The sequence below is a fragment of the Polyodon spathula genome, chromosome 7 (assembly GCF_017654505.1).
Source record: "Polyodon spathula isolate WHYD16114869_AA chromosome 7, ASM1765450v1, whole genome shotgun sequence".
Taxonomy (NCBI): Eukaryota; Metazoa; Chordata; class Actinopteri; order Acipenseriformes; family Polyodontidae; genus Polyodon; species Polyodon spathula.
The window spans coordinates 24,276,233-24,284,422 of record NC_054540.1 but is presented as its reverse complement, the minus strand read 5'-3'; the positions used below and the strand labels follow the sequence as shown (position 1 = coordinate 24,284,422).

Here is an 8,190-nt window from a genome sequence, read left to right as displayed (position 1 = left end):
AAAATGGAACCTTTTGGCCTAAATGCAAAGCGTTACGTTTAGCGCAAACCCAACACAGCGCATCACCCAAAGAACACCATTCCTACTGTGAAGCATGGTGGTGGCAGCATCATGTTATGGGAATGTTTCTCATCGGCAGGGACTGGGGCACTTGTCAGGATAGAAGGGAAAATGAATGGAGCAAAGTACAGAGAAGTCCTTGAGGAAAACCTGCTGCCCTCTGCAAGAAAGCTGAAACTGGGACGGAAGTTCACCTTTCAGCGTGACATGACCCAAAGCACACAGCCAAAGCTACACTGGAGTGGCTAAAGAACAAAAAGGTAAGTGTCCTTGCGTAGCCCAGTCAGAGCCCAAACCTAAATCCAATCGAAAATATGTGGCATGACTTGAAAATTGCTGTCCATCAATCCTCCCCAAGGAACTTGACAGAGCTTGAACAGTTTTGTAAAGAAGAATGTCAAATATTGCCAAATCTAGGTGTGCAAAGTTGGTAGAGACCTATCCCAACAGACTCACAGCTGTAATTGCCTACAAAGGTGCTTCCACCAAGTATTAACTCAGGGTGGAGACTTAGCCAATTATGATCTTTCAGTTTTGTATTTTTAATATATAATTTTCTTCTCAATTAAAACTTTTTTCACCTTAACATTGTGGAGTATGGTGTGTGGGGAAAAAAAAATCCTCATTTAAATGCATGAAACTCTGAGGCACTGACACAACAAAATGTGATAAAGTTCAAGGGGGTGTAGACTTTATATAGGCACTGTGAGTGTGTGTGTGTGTGTGTGTGTGTGTATGTATATATATATATATATATATATATATATATATATATATATATATATATATATATACACACACACACACACACACACACACACACACACACACACATACAGTGGCTTGCAAAAGTATTCAGACCCCTGACCAATTCTCTCATATTACTGAATTACAAATGGTACATTGAAATTTTGTTCTGTTCGATATTTTATTTTAAAACACTGAAACTCAAAATCAGTTATTGTAAGGTGACATTGGTTTTATGTTGGGAAATATTTTTAAGAAAAATAAAAAACTGAAATATCTTGCTTGCATAAGTATTCAACCCCCACACAATAATATTTGGTAGAGCCACCTTTCGCTGCAATAACAGCTTTAAGTCTTTTGGGGTAAGTATGTACCAGCTTTGCACACAGTGTCGGAGTGATTTTGGCCCATTCTTCTTGGCAGATTTGCTCCAGGTTGTTCAGGTTGGTTGGATGACGCTTGTGGACCGCAATTTTCAAATAGTGCCACAGATTCTCAAAATGATTGAGATCAGGACTTTGACTGGGCCACTGTAGGACATTCACATTTTTGTTCTTGAGCCACTCCAGTGTTGCTTTGGCCTTGTGCTTGGGATCATTGTCCTGCTGAAAGGTGAATTTCCTCCCAAGCTTCAGTTTTTTAGTGGATTGAAGCAGATTCTTTTGCAGTATTTTCCTGTATTTTGCTCCATCCATTATTCCTTCAATTGTAACAAGATGCCCAGTCCCTGCTGATGAGAAGCATCCCCACAGCATGATGCTGCCACCACCATATTTCACTGTAGGGATGGTGTGTCTTGAGGCATGGGCAGTGTTAGGTTTGCGCCACACATAGCGCTTTGAGTTTTGGCCAAAAAGCTCCATCTTGGTCTCATCTGACCACAAAACCTTTTCCCACATCGCAGCTGGGTCACTCTCATGCTTTCTGGTAAACTCCAGACATGGTTTCAGATGGTACTTTTTGAGTAATGGCTTCTTTCTTGCCACCCTCCTATACAGGCTAGTGTTATGCAGAGCTCTTGATATGGTTGACTGGTGCACCATTACTCCACTCCCAGCCACTGAACTCTGTAGCTCCTTTAAAGTGATTGTTGGCCTCTCTGTGGCTTCTCTCACAAGTCTCCTTCTTGTTTGAGGAATGGCCTTTTCTTGGCAGTGCCTGGGTGGTGTGATGCAGCTTCCACTTCCTGATCATTGATCCAACTGTGCTCACTGGGATATCCAAACATTTGGATATTATTTTGTACCCTTTCCCTAATCTATGCATTTGTATTACTTTATCTCTAACTTCTGTAGAATGCTCTTTGGTCTTCATTTTCCTTCAGATTCACAGCCTTACCAATGATCCTTCAACAGTGGGGTTTTTATCCAGAAAATGTGACAGCAACTTTAATGGTTCACAGGTGGAGGCCAATGGTAAGGTAATTGTGTCCTCGTTAGGGCAATTTCTTTCATCGGTGCAAACTGGGAGCTTCCACAGCACAGGGGTTGAATACTTATGCAAGCAAGATATTTCAGTTTTTTATTTTTCTTAAAAATATTTCCCAACATAAAACCAATGTCACCTTACAATAATTGATTCTGAGTTTCAGTGTTTAAAAATAAAATATCAAACAGAACGAAATTTCAATGTACCATTTGTAATTCGGTAATATGAGAGAATTGGTCAGGGGTCTGAATACTTTTGCAAGGCACTGTGTGTATATATATATATATATATATATATATATATATATATATATATATATATATATATATATATATATATATATATATATAGATAGATAGATAGATAGATAGATATTCACCTCTACCAGTAACAATAGTTTATTACACACAATGTATACATTTCATCTTTTTACATTTTTTATTTATTTGTAGTCTTACATTTTGTTTTATTCAAAAGATACAAGCCTGTCATGAGGTATATGAATAATAATTGCTTCTAAAAGTCACTGATTCCAATAATAATGCTTTGGATTAGATTTTATTATAAGGCCTTTGTGTCTGTGCTTTAACAATGCTGGAACTGAGCTCACAGGAAGGTGGCAGTGGATACTTTGGAAGAGAGTGAGTGGGCAAGTTGTTTCTGGTAGAGCATGTTGGGAATAATGTTATTATGAGTTAAAGGTATTCTCTGAGGCTGGCACCGAGTTACCCATAGTTGAAGTGGTGGTGGAGATGGTGGAGGAACATCCTGATAAAATAATAGTGGCTTCCTTGGCCTTAAGGTGTCTAACTAGGTGACAAGCTGCTCTGTCGTTCTGGAAGAAAAATGACTGAAGGAAGAATCTTTTCTGCAAGAGCAATACCAGGAATAAAAAGCAAAGCAATCAACGTAGTGACGATCCAGGAATATTTGTCAGATTTAAAAAAGCTAGCGGTTGTAGTAGCTGTGGGGGCCAGATCAAAATCCAAAATGCAAACTCCTCCATAAGTAACATTGTCCACTGCTGTGATCCTGCATCTGTCTTTGATTTGTAGCTATTTTTAGTCCTAACAATGTACAGGTGACACGGATCAGTGTTGGCAAAGTTCAATCGTAAATGTTTGCTGAATGGAATATCCACCTGAATCCCTGGCAGTGAGAATAAACTACAGAGGGTACCTTTGTATAATGTGCCGAGTTTGGTCCAGTCTTACCCAGGACTCTGGTGCTCCCACCTTCTCTATCTAAAAATGTGTTGAAACAGGAAGCCAATGGTGGCAAAAAGGACACTGTCGGGGATAACAGTTGGAGAGGTGTTTTGAACAGCTGAAACGACAAATAATCTTTTAATTTAAACAAATATATATTTCTACCATTGTAAAATGTTTATATACCATTGTAAAATTTCAGAAGTTTCAAAGTGTATAAATATATATATATATTATATATATGTATATATATATATATATTATATAATATATATATATATCTGAAGTATGAGTAGGATAAGTGACAGTGCAGGGATATCTTGATGTCTTAACATTAATAGCTACATCCCTCATATTGGAGACAATACATTTTACAGATATGATATATTGCACAATAGATCTAAACCGGAACTCATTTTCAATATTTGGATGGATTTTCTGTGGTGCTTGACTTTTATATTAATTCCTTTGTGTTTCTAACTGGTTTTTTTTTTGTTATGGGATGGAAAGAATGGGGTATTGTTATTCTACCTGTTTTGCTTGCTTGTAGAGAGGGCCTTCCAGTTGTAGACCAAACTTCTGTCTTTTCCCAGATGTGCTGTTGTTGACGAGACTGGACACACGTGGCCTGTAGTGTTCATTTTAGTTCCAGAGTGTCAGAAAGGAAAAACAACTGGTGAACATATAGAAGGCAGGTTTACAAGGTTATAATAACTGTTGTAAAGATCTAGACAAAGTCAAATATGGAAAGTAAAATGTGGCAGTCATTTTATTACTTGAGGTGGCAAAAAAACTGCTAGAGGGAGAAACCACAGCAAACTTTCTGGAAGAGAGACTGTTGTGTAGGGGGTGAGAGTGAATGTATCGCCTAGGGTGTTATATAATAAATCTGTAGATGTGAAATGTTGTGTGCTAGTTGATTGTTGAATATGTGGAGCTGTAAAATACAACACCAAAGAGGAGAACTGCTCTCTAACGGAGGGTAAGGGATGGAGGAAAGGCACTGTACTGGTAGAAAAGCTGTGGGTTTCTGCTGTTGAAGAGACTTCTGGTGTAAAATTATATGATGTGACGAGATTGGATCCTGTATCTGTTGAGATAAAGTGTTTAAAGGCATCTCAATGTAAGGAAAGGAGGCTGTGATTCATCCTGGCTTTTGGAAAGCAAAGGATGCTGGGAAAACAGTATTGTTGTTGGAAACACATCAAGAGAGAGCAATGAAGATAGCTGTGCGGGTGGTTCGAGTGCTGAATGACTAGATTGAAACGAATCTTCTTTGACTGATGGAATAGTGCGTGTCTCAGAGACTGACCGGACAAAGTCTATAAATGAGAGTTTGGATTGTATCTGGCTTGAAGGCAGGTGTTTCTGATTTACCAGTAGGTGGCACTATTTTCATCAGAGCTGTTAAACAGACTGCAGGTTTGGAGAACAGAAGCCCACTGAAACTTATGGCAAGTAAAGAAAGATACTGGGTAGCTAATAATACTGGAGAGGAGACTGCGTGAGGATAACACAGTGGTGGAAGCAATACAGTACAAATCTGTTTCTGTAGCAGTTTTAAAAATTAAAACTTTTCTGACCTCTTCTGATGAAAGTGAAGAGCTTTTAGTCACAGAGCTTTTAATTGTGAAGAATGAATGGCTGGGATAATACTGGCAAAGGTGGTGGAGCTTCCGGAAATGTCATCCAACAGCGGCTCTGTGGAAACCACTGCCATGTTTACTGGGCTAAATCTTTGAACACTCTGAGGGAAGAGCACACTAACATAAGAGACCTGAAGACTACTGTGTTCTGGTGGCTGAGAAGCAGTGATAGAAGCTGCTAATGTGAGTGTTGTAGCAAATGAGAATGAAGTGAAAGGAAACATGGAGGTGTCAAAATGGGTGCTTGCAGTGGTCTCTTGATCATCCATCAACAGACTCAGATGGCTGGACTGGTCTGTCATGAAACTTAGTTGATATAAAAGGATGTAACAAATTATTGTTGTCAGACACAATAAAAACCTTGTCTAGCTGACTGTCTGTCTGTCAATCTATACAGGTAACTCACGGCAAGGTATGGTTTCACATCTGTGTGCTTCAATCAAGCTTCATTTTAAAATGTTCTGTCAATATACACACCTGATAGCACTATTTAATTAGCTCTTCCTGGTAACCGGAAACACCACTATTATCCTGTCTGATTCTCAATATTTTAATACTAGTTTATCTTACCTGCCTTCATGCACATACTGCTTGTCCTGCCTTTCATTACAGTACTGTTTAACTTTTTTTTTTTTTAACTTGAATGCTCGGTTAAATTGAAACTGGATTTGTTTTAGTTAGTAAAAAGTTACTAAATATGGTAACTTATTTTAAAATAGAATTTTACAACCACAAGTTCACAGTGTAAAGAAGACTTTGTCGCCCTTCTTCTTCTTCTTCTTCTTCTTCTTCTTCTTCTTCTTCTTCTTCCTCTCTTCTTCTTCTTCTTCTTCTTCTTCTTCTTCTTCTGTTGTGGGGGGAGGGGAGGTAAGGACATAGAAGGTGCAAGCTGGTGGCCTTTGGACTAGTGTTTAGCCCGTGTGCACTGCTTTGTTTGCTTTGGAAAACGAGATGTATCTTTTTCAGCATTCTGGTTTATTTTCACAACACCGCTGTTAAATACTATGTGTATATTTTGTACATAAAGAAACTTCTGGGAATGCAGCTATCATTCTAATGGCAACATACTAATATTATGTTCTGTATTCATTGCTGAACATTCACATTGCCAGATCAATGCAGCTGTTGGTTTTCCAGTTCCTCAGTCAAATACCTTTAAGATACTATGAGACTAACCATTTTGTTTTATCTGATGTAAAATCAATAGATACAAGCACTATGTACAGTAGTACATCACATTGTCGGATTACTTTTTTTTTTCAAAGTCTGTTTTTATGTAAATTTACACCCACTGTGTGTTACATTAGCGCATATTGTGTTGTGTTGTGTTTTGTTATTATTATTATTATTATTATTATTATTATTATTATTATTATTATTATTATTATTTTTGTGTGGTGTCCGGTGGTAGTTATTATTAACTTTAAGGTTTGAGATGGCAGTGATTGAAAAGTAGTTTTCCTTTCAAATAGGCATTTACAGAAATGCTGCCTGAGCTTACAGGGTTGCCTTGAATGACAAACCTCTCCCTCAGACTCTTTGAACAAATGTTGTTCACTTAAGGCATGTACTACATTTTTAATTAATTTCTAACAAAATGGGAACAGCATTAATTTCAGCTTTTCCTATATTATGAACCTTCTTATTGTCAAGCTATTCCTATTATATGAATGAGTCCAAACATGTTTAATAGGGCTTACATAAAAGGAGTTAATATCTAGGTTTACGTATTGTTCAGGCATGGCTTTACTTGCAACATCACGTAAAAGTGTCCTACTGAAGACTCTCTTAAGCAACATCATAAAATAAGTGATAAACTACCCAAATACAGGAGTACACTTCAAATCAAAATATTAGGCAGGCACACATACAAGTTTTAAAGCCTTTAAATACTTATGCTAAATATCAAAACCGTTTTGATTTTGATTACACAATTATTTTCTTAACAGAACAAGGCATACAAACACACAAACCACATACTGTATGTGATTGACCGACCAAATATTGTATTTGGTACTTGGAAACACAAAGATGAAAAAGCATTAACATGTTATAAAACACATTTTGGGTCAAAATAACATTGTGTAGTATGTCAAATGTTATCATTGAATTAATCATTAAGAAAAAAAAAACAAAAAAAAAAATAAACATGCAGGCTTAAAATATATCCCCCCCCCCCCCCCCCCAAAAAAAAACCAAACAAACAAATTTATATATATATATATATATATATATATATATATATATATATATATATATATATATATATATATATATCGATTTCTTTGAATGACCAAACTTATTGGTGATATAACCACAAGGTTGATTCCAAACTATCAGTTGTTATTGCCAAACTATATGGTTTTATATGTCAAAAATAACAGTGGATATAAACAAAATAAAAAAAAATAAAATTACATTCCTCCCAAATGCCATTTAATCTTCTGTGAAGGGTTCTAGAACAAGGGACTTTCAATCTGAATGGGGGTAAGTGAGGTGCTTATTTAAAAACAAAAAAAAACTAATTAACATTTTTTTAAAGTATTATTGTTACTACAGTAATTGTGTTTAAAAGTGAAGGACCACCATAAGTCCTGCCTGCTTTTAATTTCCAATCGATATATTTGTCATTGAAACTAATACATGTCTAACAAAACCAATATAGTTGTGCATCAAACCGATATGGTTGTCATTCAATATATTGTAGTTATTAACCAAAACGATGTAGTTATCACTCAAAGCAAGAATTGTATAATTTACCATGCTAGGTTTGAATGGCAACTACATCGGCTGGGTTTACAACTGGATTGGTTTGATTTTGAACTACATCGATATAGTTGTTAATAAAACCAAATAAATATGTTATTCAAACCAATAGCATTGTATTTTATCAGGACACGTACGCACGTAACAAAAAATGCAGTACATACCTGGAGCAATTTCCCCCACAAGAACTGCGCCTCATTCCAAAGTTGCTGCAGTCGCTTCCTATACGGTCTGTGATAGGCTCTGTATGTGAAAGACAAGCCCGTCTCCTCCCAGCAGCGAATGTGAAAGAAAGAGAACAAATTGCTCTTCAGCCTTTTCTGTCACAGGAAGAG

General features: G+C 36.8%; 1 long non-coding RNA gene across 1 annotated transcript; it reads right to left on the bottom strand.

Annotated features, from left to right (window-relative positions):
- Positions 1 to 2,646: 2,646 nt before the first annotated feature.
- Positions 2,647 to 8,112, bottom strand: LOC121318391. Its single transcript, XR_005950602.1, has 3 exons — positions 8,020 to 8,112; positions 3,975 to 4,071; positions 2,647 to 3,561 (listed from the first exon to the last, which is right to left on the bottom strand). It is a non-coding gene; the product is annotated as an uncharacterized LOC121318391 (long non-coding RNA).
- Positions 8,113 to 8,190: the final 78 nt, after the last annotated feature.